Below are 13,904 nucleotides of genomic sequence, written 5' to 3' on the forward strand. Positions count from 1 at the left end.
AGGGATCACAAATTTAGCATTGGAGGGCGGCGTGGAGGGTAAAAATCGTATAGGGAGACCAAGAGATGAATACATTAAGCAGATTCAGAAGAATGTAGGTTGCAGTAAGTACTGGGAGATGAAGAAGCTTGCACAGGATAGAGTGGCATGGAGAGCTGCATCAAACCAGTCTCAGGACTGAAGACCACAACAACAACAACAGTTTTTTCCGCGCACTGTTCCACAGTGGAACGGTAGAGAAATAGCGTGAAAGTGGTTCGATGAACCACCTGCCAGTCACGTAATTGCGAATTTCAGAGTACTCATGTAGATGTGGATTTCGTATGTGAGGAAGTCGGGGACTGCGTTAGTGTAAGTGACGCTACCTGGCATTAGAGCATTTGTGGGCGGCGTCACAAAGTCTGCCGGCGCTGATCAGCCGCTGCGCTCAGCACTTCGGCGCAACATAATGCGGTACACACCGCCTCGGGTCGCGACCTCTCGTTACGGACTGCACCGGAGGGGCGTGTCAGCGAACGCCCGCAGATCAAAGGCAAACTCTAAACGAACTCGCAACGAAATTTCGTCTCCGTTCACACAAACGTACCTTCAGTTCTCCAATATCTGCCGTCATTTAGAAACACCTTAGACAAGTGACTCTTCAGTTAAGAGCAGTGCTTCCCGACTTGGGAGTTATTAAATTTCATAAAGGATAAAAACAAAAAGACCTCCTCTCTAACTGAGACGTCAGCGTGCGTAACTCATATGCAGAGAATCCGGGTTCAGTTCCTGGTACTGCCACGGACTTTTCTTCGGTTTGAAGGAGCGGTTCCAAGATCTGAAAAAGTGACAGCGGCCGAAAGAGCAGTGTGCGGACTCCGTACCCCTCCGTAACACATCCAAATGACGGAATACTGCAGAGGATGACACGGCAACCGGTCGGTATCGCGTGCTCCTCTGGGCCTTATCGCAGAGTTACTGGAAACAAAAAAGCTTCGATTATAGTTTATGTACCACTCTAAATGTTTTTGCATGATCTCTATTACGATAACTACATTAGGTTTTGGTATTTATTAGATCATCATCAACGTTGGCGTTGTCGGCGTCGTCAGAATCAGCTATTTGACATTTCCTTTAGACTTTTCCTTGTATTTTTGTCCAAGTACCGGCATATATGTTACGGAACCATTAGTTTAACGCGTCGTGCTAGCAAAATACTACCACGAACTATCTACAGAAGGAAGAAGCGAGTAGCTGAAGCCAACATTTGAGAGGATGAGATTGGCTTCCGAAGGAGTGTAAGAATACGCGTACCAGTACTACTCCGCGGCTTATCTTAGAACATATGCTGAAGAAAGGAAAACTCACATTCCTATAATTTGTTGATTTAGAACTAGATTTTTACGAAGTTGTCTGGAATACACATTTTGAAATTCTTAAGTTACCAAGGATAAAAAAGGGAGAGAAATCTAGAACTTGAACAGAATCCAGACTGCAGTTATAAGAATGAAAGGGCGTGAAAGAAAGGTGGTACCTGAAAAAGTAGTGAGACAGCACTATACTCTTTCCTCAATGTTACTCAGTCTGTACATTGCGAAAGCAACGATGGTAACCAAGGAGAAAGTTGCAAAATGAATTAAAAGTCACAGAGAAGAAATAAAAAAATTGACTTCGGCGATAACATTGAATTTCTTTCAGAGACAGTTAAAGAACTTGGAACATCGCTTGAATGAAAAGACAGTGTCTTGAAAAGAGGTAATGAGATGAAGACGAAGAAAAGTGAAACAAGAGAAATGGAATGAAATCGAATCAACTAGATGAGGAATGAGACTATAAAAGTTGTCAATGAGCTTTGTTACTTGGGAATCTAAATGACAGACAATGGCAGGGGGAAAGAGAACGTGATAGGGAGATAGACAAAAGCAAGAAAAGTTTTCCTGGAAAAGTATAATTTATTCACATCGAATATAAATTTTGGTGTTAATGAATCTTGTCAGAAAGCCTTTATCTGGAGTGCAGCCTCATATCAAAGTAAAACGTGAACTTCATCAGTACAGACATGAAGAAAATAGCCTTTTGAAATATATTACAGAAGAATGTTGAAATGGTACGGAATCGAATAGCGAAAAAAATAAATTTCTGGCACAACTCTATTAAAAGAAGGCATAGGCACCCATAGGCACGAAGGAATGGTTAATTTGTTAACGAAGGGAGGTTCTGGGAGGTAAAAATTGTAGATCGACAGCGAGGTTTGACGATAGCAAGCAGGTGTTAGCTATGCAGAGATGAAGAGACTTACGCAAGAGCCGGCCGGTGTGGCGGAAAGGTTCTAGGCCTTTCAGTCTGGAAGCGCGTAGCCGCTTCGGTCGCAGGTTGAAATCCTGCCTCGGGCATGGATGTGTGTGATGTCCTTAGGTTAGTTAGGTTTAAGTAGTTCTAAGTTCTAGGGGACTGACGACCTCAGAAGTTAAGTCCCATAGTGCTCAGAGCCATTTGAACCATTTTGAACTTACGCAAGGTAAGATAGGCTTAAGATATGCGTCAAACCAGTTCCAAAATTGAACATCACAACAATAGGTTCTATTTATTGATTCATCCACATATCATCTCACAATGGTACAGTATTTATTACCATAACACAATGAAAATAGGTATACGTGTATTCTATGGCCAGTACACATGGCGTCGCGCTATTGTCTTCATTCTGCACGGCCTATTGGCACATAGTCAACACGTATTTAGAAAACATTGTTCTTCTGAAACACAACTAGCTCTTTATTCACACAGTGTTGAGTGTTATCGACAAGGCAGCCTTTAATCAGTTATGCGACTGGATTCGTGATTTCCTGTCAGAGGTCGCAAGTCGTAGTAACTGACGAAAAGTCGTCGAGTAAAACAGAAGTGATTTCTGGCGTTCCTCGAAGTAGTGTTATAGACCCCCTGCTGTTTCTTATCCAAATAATCGATTTAGGAGACAATCTGGGCAGCCGTCTTAGGTTGCTACAGATGATGCTATCGTTTATTGTCTAATAAAGTCATCAGAAGATGAAAACCAATTGCAAAATGATTCAGATATATATGTATGGCAAGAAAATTGGCAACTGACTCTAAATAATGAAAAGTGTGAGGGTATCCACAACAGCGCTTAAAGAAGTCAGTTAAAGTTTGGTAACAGGATAAATAAATCAAACCTAAAGTCCGTAAATTCAAATAAATAGCTAGGAATTACAATTACGAACTACTTAAATGGAAAGAACACATGGATAGTTTTATGGGGAAGGCGAACCAAAGACTGCGTTTCATTGCAAGAACACTTACAAGTTGCAACGTGTGTACTAAAGAGACTGCCTACATTACGCTGGTCCGTCCTCTTTTGGAGTACACGATAGGATTAAGAGAGTACATCGAGAAAGTTCAAAAAAGGGCAGCACGCTTTTTTATCGAGAAATAGCGCAGAGAGTGTCACGGGCATGTTACAAAATTTGGTGTGGAAATCATTAACACACAGCCGTTTCTCGTTGCGGCGGTATCTTCTCACAAAATTTCAATCACAAACTTTCTGCTCCGGATGCGAAATTAATTTGTCGACGCAGATCTACGTAGTGAGAAACGATCATCGTAATAAAATGAGGGTAATCAGAGCTCGCACGGAAATATATAATTGTACGTATTTTCCACGCTCTGTTAGAGAGTGAAAAAATACACATTTAGTGTGAAAGTGATTCGATGAAACCTCCGCCATGAACTTCAATGTGATTTGCAGAGTAGCCACGTAGATGTATATGTAGATTCTGCAGTGTACAGTGTGGAGGCGCTTCAGGATGTGGGGGTGGATCGCGGGCTGCCTTACCACCTGGAATTCAGAATCGTCCATAGCTAACAAAGTGACACCATCAGCGACGTTAAACCAGTGCCGTAATGAGAAGTAGGTGTGCCCTTAGGCAGATGCTCTGACTTATCGCGCTGTACGGCGGGCGACACTCTGTGGAGTAGTAGATCACAGCCTGTTCTGTTCCTACTTCGCGATTCGTAATCGGCACTTCGTCAACGCTGTGTCGCTGATTTGCATCTGAGGCAGTCCAAACTCAGCATCTGGGCTGCATGGCAAGCCGGAAAGCGCGGTAGCATTTGCGTTCTGCGTCGTGGGGGAGTAATGGATCTTGCAGGTGTAGTTACTAAGGAATAACGTCCACCGTTTCAGCCCTTGTGCCGTCTTACCCGGAAATTTCGTATGCGGACCTAACGGTGAATTGAGAGGCTTTTGATCTGTGATCATGTGTAATTTTGTACCATAAGTATACATGTGAAAATTCTTGACGGCGCGTAAGAAGGCCGATGTTTCTTTGCCAAATTTTGAATAATTTCTTTGTTTCGCATTTAATCTTTTAGACGCACACGCAATGAGTTGTTCCATTCCGCCGACGTATTTGAGGGACAGCACTGTACAAGTCGTCCGGTATGACTCATCAGTGGCAAGTGTTAAGCGGTTGCCCGATTGGAACCTTGCTAAAGAATGGGCCGAAATTATGCACCTTTTAAGCTGCAAGAAAGTTTTCAGGTATGCCTCTGACCACATAAATTTAACCTTTTTTTTACGCTAGTAGCATCCGGATGGGACATCTGGGCCGTGTTGGGAATAAACTTCACATAATAATTTACTTTTCTGAGGAACGACTGTAGTTCCTCAGGGTTTTTAGGAGCTGTTAAGTTAGCGACTGTGTACGAGTGAGCTCTTCTTTACTTACTATACACTGAGGTGACAAAAGTCGTGGTATACCTCCTAATATTGTGTCTGACCTCCTTTTGCCCAGCGTAGTGCAGAAACTCGACATGGCATGGACTCAACGCGTCGTTGGAAGTCCCCTACAGAAATACTCAGCCATGCTACCTCTATAGCCGTCCATAATTTCCAACGTGTTGCCAGTGCAGGATTTTGTGCACGAACTGACATCTCGATTATGTCCCATAAGTGTTTGATGTGATTCATGTCGGGCGATCTAGGTGGCCAAAGCATTCGTTCGAATTGTCGAGAATGTTCTTCGAATTAACAGCGGGCACTTGTGGCATAGTGACATGGCACATTGTCATCCATAAAAATTCTACCGTCGTTTTGGCCCAAGTAGCCGAACTTAACCACTTCCAGTCAATGATCGGTTCAGTTGGACCACAGGACACAGTACATTTGATGTAAACACAGCCCACTCCATTACGGATCCACCACCAGCTTGCACAGTGCCTTGTTGGCAACTTGAGTCTATGACTTCATCGGGTCTGCGCCACACTCGAACCCTACCATCACAGCTATCACGAACTGAAATCGGGACTCATCTGACCAGTCCACGGTTTTACAGTAGTCTAGGGTTCAAACAATATGGTCACGAGCCCAGGAGAGACGCTGCAAGCTATGTCGTGCTGTTAGCGAAGGCACTCGCGACGCTCTTCTGCTGCCATGCCCCAATAACGCCAAATTTCGCATGAATCCCATCGAACGTTTTTGGTGCATCGTAGAGAGGTCAGTTCGTGTGCAAAACCCTGGACCGGTGATACTTTCGCAATTATGGACGGCTACAGAGGCAGCACGGCACAATATTTGTGCAGGGGATTTCCATCGACTTGTTGAGTCCATGCCACTACACCGGGCAAAAGGAAGTCAGACTATTCCAAGACTTTTGTCACTTTAGTGTAATTTATATCACTGATTTTAATAAGGAGATTGTCCAGGTTCTCCAGTAATATCATGCTGTCACTTAAGGCTATGCCTCCTAAATTCAGGTGGCTACGAGGCACCACCAGTCAGATGCCACTCACAAGTGAGTGTACGTACGCTGTAGTACATACAAAGTAGTAGTTTGATTATGCAACCTGGCGCCCCAGATTTGGCGGAATGGAGCTAGGTGCACAGTGTGCAAAATCTAGCAAAGCGGCATGCTCCGAGCGGCACATATGCTGCGCCCTCATAATCTGGCTCTGGCAGGTGACGTATCGATTTTGAACTGAACCGAGACGAGTTGAGAGCGAGCATGGAAAATAGTCCGAGAAATCCTTGCCCCATTTAGCACTTTAGGCTTTTTGATAAATCGACTGATCATTATAAAATTCGATCCAAGCAGTATGCACTTTCCAGTATGAAGCAATGTAAATTGTTATTATCGGCAAAAGATTGTAAATGCTTCATACGCGATGATAAAGTGAAAACTGCGGTATGGGAACGGAGGCCTGCATGAACCTCGAAAGCCGGTTAACAGCCTCTCATCTATTTAAACTGGGTGTTCATTCAGTGGATACACTATCTGATGAAAGGTAACTGGGTACTCATCAACGGACAGGGGTGTGTTCATCCTTATGAGGGTTACAACTCCGCTGGGGACACTTTCAACCAGGTGTCTAAATGTCGGACAGCCCATTCATCCTTGCGGGCCGAAACAAGAGAAGTCAGTGATATGGGATGCTGTTGTCTGGAGCGAAGTAGACGCTCTAACTCAATCCAAAGGTGTTCCATTGGGTTCAGGAATTTTATAGTACATAAAACGTTGCCTGACAGATGCTGCTCTTTTACAATGTGCAGTGTCACGTTGATACAGTCATCCTCAATGAAATCTTCTTCTACTGAATGCACTACGCAGTGCTGTAAAGTATGTTCATATCCTCCATATTTAGCGTTTTCTTAAGCACAATAACAGCACCACACCCTAACAAAGTAAAACAGCCTCATACTTTAACAATAACTCCTCTGTACCTCACTGTTGCCACTACACATCCTTGAAGATAACGTCCTCCAGGCATTCGCCAAATCCAAACGCATCCAACGGATTTCCACATGGTATAGCATCACGTATCACTCCAAATCAATCATTACCAGTCATCCAGTGTCTAGTGGGTCGTCGTTTACGCCACCTTTTTCGACACTTAGCTTTAACTGAATAAGTGTGTGGCTTACGAGGAGATTCTCGACCATTGCACCCCTTTATCTTCAACTCCATACGCAAAATCATTGTTCTAGCTGGACTCGGAGCAGCTCTTTGGAACTCGTGAGAGATTCCTTCCGCTGATTTGAAGGGATTTTTCTTAACCACCCTTCACAATGCTCGACGGTCGCTGTCCACAAGTACATGTACATGAAATCTGTCTGGCTTCGTTTAGCTGTGGTTGTCCTTCACATTTCTACTTCTCAATGACATCACGATCAGTCGGCCTGGGCACCCTTAGAAGGACTGAAATGTACCTGATGTATGTGTTTCTCAAGTGAAAACCAATTACTGCTTCTCTACGGACAGCATTGTACTCGCTGCTTCTTTTCTAGTGTTGGGGCCCCCCTCTCGTCAAATATGGGACAGCAGGTGTCTGAGATCGTATCACGAGAACAAAGATAGCAAATGGGGAACAACAGTGGGTAGACAAAAATTTGGAAACACCGCTGGCATTCAAAACAGTTTCCAGTCGTCTCTGATTGTTTTTTGAAGAAAATCATTCTTCCTGCAAAATAGTTTCAAGTTCAGGTAACGATGATGCAGGTGGATAACAGTTACCCACCGTTCCCTGCAAACCAGGCCACGAAAGGTTAGCAATATTGAGCTCTGGTGCTTTGTTTTCCAGGGAAGATGCGACAATTTATTCTCGTTCTCAGAAAACCAGCCCTGGACGATGCCAGCTACGTGTCTTCTAACACAGCCTTGTTGGAAAACAGCATCTGGTCGTGCGGTAGCGTTCTCGCTTCCCACGCCCGGGTTCCCGGGTTCGATTCCCGGCGGGGTCAGGGATTTTCTCTGCCTCGTGATGGCTGGGTGTTGTGTGCTGTCCTTAGGTTAGTTAGGTTTAAGTAGTTCTAAGTTCTAGGGGACTTATGACCACACCAGTTCCGTTTCAGCCGCGCTCGCGAGTGGCCGCTGTTAACTGTTGCGCTGCACTTCAGTGTTTACATCGCTGTACTTGTGCTTCGCCGAGTGCCGTCCGTCCGTTAATCTCCGTGTTCGTTCCTGTTCCTTGTGATCTGATCGCTCCTTCTGGTCTTGCTGCTGCTACTTGGAATTTCGGTTGTTTAACCGAAATTGCTTCGCTGGATTAACCATGGCTACAAGCCTCAGGAAGAATACTCTGGTATTTGCTTTTGACAAAGAATCCCGTCCTGTTCAGCCGACATCCCTGGAAATAGATGACTGGATTACACAGGTAATTGGTCTAAATTCTGAAACCGTTCATACCTGGCAACTGGATCAGGAAAAATACTGTGTTTTTGTCAAGTTAATCAGTGCTTCGACTGTTGATAAAGTGTTACGAAAGTGGGGCTATGAAGTAGATTTTGTGCATAGAAATGGTTGTAAAAGTAAGGTTTCCATCTATAGAGCGGACATTTATTACAAAACCGTTCGTGTCTTGAATCTCCCCATTGAAATTGAAAATGATAAGATTAAGGAAGCTCTTTTAAACTACGGAGACGTTAAATCAATTGCAAATGAAAGATGGTCGCCTCGCTTTAAACTGCAGTGTTTCAACGGGGTCCGCTGTGTAGAGATGGACGTTAAGACGAATATTCCGTCTCACATAACTGTTTGTGGGTATAAGGCACAAATTGTTTATACAGGTCAGGAAGCTACATGTCATATATGTAACGAAACCGGCCACTTCAGACAGGAATGTCAGCGGCGAACTGTTGTGCTTAAAAGTAATTTGATACAGCGTCAGAAGCTTACCTTAAATGATGTTACCAAAGAATAGCCCGGGACAACTGGTTGAGGATGTTAACGCAGCGGGACAAGCTGATGTCTCCCTTCACGATAACAGTCAATTTCCCCCGTTAACAACAAAAGGAAACCCCGTTGCCACTACTCGTGAAACTGAAATGCAACCGAAAAAACGACCTGTGGAGATAACTGATAGTTGTTCAGAGGACGAGCTGTCTTGTCCCACTCCCTCACTTCGCAAGCAAAAACAGTGCGATGAGAAGGCAGAGGAACCTGAAGGCAAAATGCGAATGGAAACTAATGAACAGAAAGATAATACACATACGGTACCAGAAAATGAAAGGGGTGTAAGCAGCATTAATTTGCAAGAAACAACAGGTGCAGTAGCCGATTGCAAAGATCAGAATGTATCTGTTAATAAACAAATTCATGGAGAGGATGCAAAACTGCAGTCTCCATTTGTTTCCCTCGATCAGAAAGTGAGTGAAATTAATAAAGAACGAGGAAGTGGTGGCCAAAGTGAAATCACGGTCAACACCTCAGGGCAGGCGCCGGCAACCGAAATTGCTAAAGCGTCTGCTGCTGCTCCAGATAAGCCGCGAAGTAAAATACCGACGCAACCAAATGAGAATGTAGCTCGTAACCAAGGGAAGGGAAAATCCAGTAGGGGTGACCCAAGCCCAAAGAATGTTCAGTCCGAAACGGTCGTACACGAATCACTGGAGGAAAAATCAGAAAGTTTACCAGGAAATCAGTCTGCTTGCGGTACAAGAGAAAACATCAGAAGTAGAAAAAAAAACGGGACAGTAACTAATAAACTGATTGAAGTGTTATTCCATGTTCAGCCTTCCGAGAAAACTGTTACAGCTTAACTGAACCCTGAACGACAGTAAACTAAATTAGTTCAACAAAACAACTACATAGTGACAGCACAATGACGCAATCTTATTCTGTCACCACTATAAACATAAATAAAATCACGACCGGTTTGAAATTATCGGCCCTTAAGGAATTTTTGTACGAATCCGCGACTGATATTGCCCTGTTACAAGAAGTTCTAATTTCGGATTTGGTAATTCCCGGTTTTGTCAGTTACATAAATGTGTCTCCCGAAACAAGTGTTGGAACAGCTATTTGGTAAGGGAAGGGATTACAGTAAGCGAGGTGGAACGATTGGAATCCGGAAGGGGAATAGGACTAAATATCTATGATGTGACTATCATCAACTTGTACGCCCCTTCAGGAAGTTCTCATCGAGCTGACAGGGCACGTTTCTTCAAAGACGACTTGATATACTTGTTAAGGAAATCACCAAGACAGTTATTACTTGGAGGTGATTTTAATTGTGTTTTAAATCGAAAAGATCAGTTACCTAATTTTAATTTCTCAAGTGAACTAAAACAATTAGTTACTGGTTTAGAATTAAAGGATATATGGGAAATCAATTACTCCTCCATTGTTGAGTTCACTTATGTCACGGCAACATCACGTAGCAGGATTGATAGACTATATATTTCTAAAAATCTTGTAACTTCCGTGACAAAAGTAGAAACCATTCCTACGTACTTTTCAGACCATTCAAGTGTCTTAGCTTGCATAAATCTAACAAGACAGCCGGTGCGCCGATTCAAGAATCAGTGGAATTTGAACACTTCCTTGTTAGTTAATCATGATTTAGAAGATCTGATTAACGAAACATGGGCAATATGCCTGCGAGCCCGTAGTAGATATGCCACTGCTATTGACTGGTGGGTTAAAATGGCAAAGCCAAAGTTGAGGAAAGTTCTTATTCAATACAGTGCCCAGAGCGCAAGGGAAATGAAATGCACTATAGAGTATTACTATTCCGTTTTGAGAGATCTATATGATCAAGTCTCAGCAGGTTCCTCACTTCGGATAGCAGACATCAAAAAAGTCAAAGCCAAGTTACTTAATATCAAGAGAAGTCAAATGGAAGGATTGAAAATAAAATCGAAGGCAAATTCGGTGTCAGCAGATGAAACTACTTCCCTATATCATTTAGTGAAGCATACGAAAAACGGGAGAAGGACTTTTATTGAAGAAATTCGAACAAAACACGGCACGATTCTCAGAACCCAGCAGGATATCATGGACGAGATTTCTCGCTATTATTGCGAGCTATATTCTGTACATCAAAGTAGTGATGCTTCCTTGGAAGAATTCCTTGACATCCTAGCCCCACAGCTGACAGAAGATGACAACGAAAATTTTCTCGAGGTTGTCAGTGAAGAAGACGTGTATGAGACTCTGTGCGCCTCGCCATCAAAAAAATCCCCAGGACCGGATGGTCTGCCAGCAGAATTTTACATCCGTTACTGGCCAATAATGGGTGCGAAAATCACGGACATTGTAAATGAGGTTATTCAGGGTAAAATGATTCCGGCTGAGTTTAAGGAGAGTAAAATTGTTCTGGTGCCAAAAAATAATGGAAACAAAGATTTAAATAATTTTCGTCCAATTTCACTGCTGAATTCTGATTATAAATTAATAGCTAGAATAATAAACAAGAGAATTTCATGCCTTACAGATAAAATTATTAGTCAACATCAGAACTGTGCGCAAGGCAGAACCATTTTTCAAAATCTAGCGGAATTCAGGGATATCATTGCAATAACTTCTGTAACAAACATAAAGTGTGCTTTATTGTTTTTAGATTTTTATAAGGCGTTCGATGTAGTAAACCATGAATATCTTCTACAGACATTGAAGAAAATAGGTTTCAACGATAGGGTTATACAGTTGATTAAGAACATAGCAACTGGAATAAATGCTAAAATAGCGGTGAATTGTCAACAATCCAGGCCGATGCAAATACAACGAGGTGTTCCTCAAGGAAGTCCTCTGTCCATGTCGCTCTTCGCAATTTCGCTGGAACCTTTCCTCCGACATGTCCACGCTACATTAAAAGGCTTAACATTATCAGGAAACAAAACTGTTATAAGAGCCTATGCTGACGATATAGGGGTCATTATAAGGAATAATGACGAGGTAACCACGCTAGCAACAGTGATTGATTCGTACTGTAGAGTATCTGGAGCCAATGCAAACGGAAAAAAAAGTAAGATGTTAAATCTCAGAGGTTTTGATAATATCAACGTCGAGTGGGCAAACTTAGTCCGACAACATAAAACACTTGGGATCACCCTGACAGCATGCCCTATGAAAATGACGGCTTTAAATTGGAAAGTTGCAGCAGATAAAGTGCAAGGAGCCATTGTAGAGAATTTAACTCGATATATGAACCAAGTTCAAAGAACACAGTATATCAACTCATGCATCCTTGCTAAGGCTTATTATACTGCCCAGCTGTTTCCAATACCGAGAATGATAGCGAGGAGAATAATGTCCAAAATCACAAAATTTTTGTGGAGAGGTGAAGTGTTCAGAGTACCTGCTAAAGTAGCCACTTTAGATCCTAAAAATGGTGGACTAGGATTAACTGATATAACGGATAAAGCCTCTGCTCTTCTTATCAAAAGGCAAGTTAATTTAATAAGAGACTCGCGAGAAAGCATAACCAGCCAACTTTTCGACATCATTAAACCTCCAAGCCTGCTTCCCCCGATTGACGTGCAGAATATCAACAGTCGCTTACAGCACGTGAGGATTTTCTATGTTGAGTTTAGTTATGTCAGTGTCGAACTCAGGCAGTCCCGACACTTAACATCGAGAGCCATAATGCGGGAACGAAAGAAAAGCGAAGGAAGAAACAAAATAGAACGACAGTTTCCAAACATTGAGTGGACTGAGATTTGGAAAAACATTAGTTCTAATGTGCTCACGTCTATTATAAAAACGTCATGGTACAAGACAGTTAACAACATAGTTAGCACCAATGAAAGACTGCACGTAATCGGACTCTGTGAAACAAATTTATGTCAACAATGTCATCTAGTTGACACAGTAATTCATCGATATACTTGCGGTGGTCACATGAATAGTTGGAAGTGGATCCGGGAGCAAATAGCTCTGATTACAAGAACATCCCCTGAGTATATATCGCTGTCACTGATACACAGGCCTGAAGCACGCTATTTCCCAGAAGCAAAAAATAACGCTGTGTACTGGTTGCTGGGAAATTTTGTTAACTACGTCCTTAACAAATTAGGATCCGATAGCATCATAGAGTTCAAGGTACACATGCTGTGTGAGTTCCACAAAATTAGAAGCTATTCGAATCACAAGAAAAAGTTCGGTAATATGCTAAAAATTGTATTTGAAAGAATGGGCATTGGTTAATATAAAAAAGAAGACTGTGTTGACAGTGATTCATTGTAGTTACCTTAAGGATACTATTTAAGATTTTACAGTATATTTATGATGTGTGCTTTCTCTACTTCAGAGAGTAGTTTTTTGAAATTTATAATCTAATGTACAGAACTTATGTGACATTGAGATTGTGTGTCTAATAGTGTCAAACACAAATCATGAAAGGTGCATTATTGGCTTACACTAGAAATTTGGAAATAGACAGTTTTTATAGAAATCTCCTTATCGATTGGTTAAAACCATAAGATACTATCCGATAAATGTAATATTCAATGGCTGGCACATTGCCCTGTTCATTTTTGCAGTGAAAGACTGATTATATAGATCTGATCACTTCAAATACTTAGATTCAATTAATGTCCAGAAAGTGTAGTTGGAAGGCTAGTCAACTTTATTATATATCTCCTTTCCGCCATTCTCAAGTATTTATGTTTAATTTAATTCTTTCTGGTGATTTAGTCAGTAACACAATCTTCTGTTGTCTTTCCTTAATGTCAGCGCAATTGAAATGATCAAACCGCTTTGTTTAAATAACTTCATGTATGTATAACTTAGTATGTATTTGCAATGTGTAACATTGTTTTTTTAATAAAGGTTTTATAAAAAAAAAATAAAAAAAACAGCCGTTGAGTCCCATAGTGCTCAGAGCCATTTGAACCATTTTTTTTGAAAACAGCATCACCATCGGGGAACAAACATTGTACCATGGGATGGACCTGATCAGCCAAAGTGGCCGCATAATCCCTGCAGGAATGCGACCTTACAGAGTAACCGTGGGTACATGCAATACCACGATATGGCTGCCAAAATGATCACCGAATCCCCGCCCTGTTTCACTCATGGGACGTAAACTCCGCCAGAAGTTGGAAACAGTGCGAAGCAAGACTCATATGACCGAGTGACACTCTTCCATTGTTCCATAGTCCAATGGCTTTGCCACCATATTTTCCTGTTTGG

This window comes from Schistocerca serialis, chromosome 3 (assembly GCF_023864345.2).
Source record: "Schistocerca serialis cubense isolate TAMUIC-IGC-003099 chromosome 3, iqSchSeri2.2, whole genome shotgun sequence".
Classification (NCBI taxonomy): domain Eukaryota; kingdom Metazoa; phylum Arthropoda; class Insecta; order Orthoptera; family Acrididae; genus Schistocerca; species Schistocerca serialis.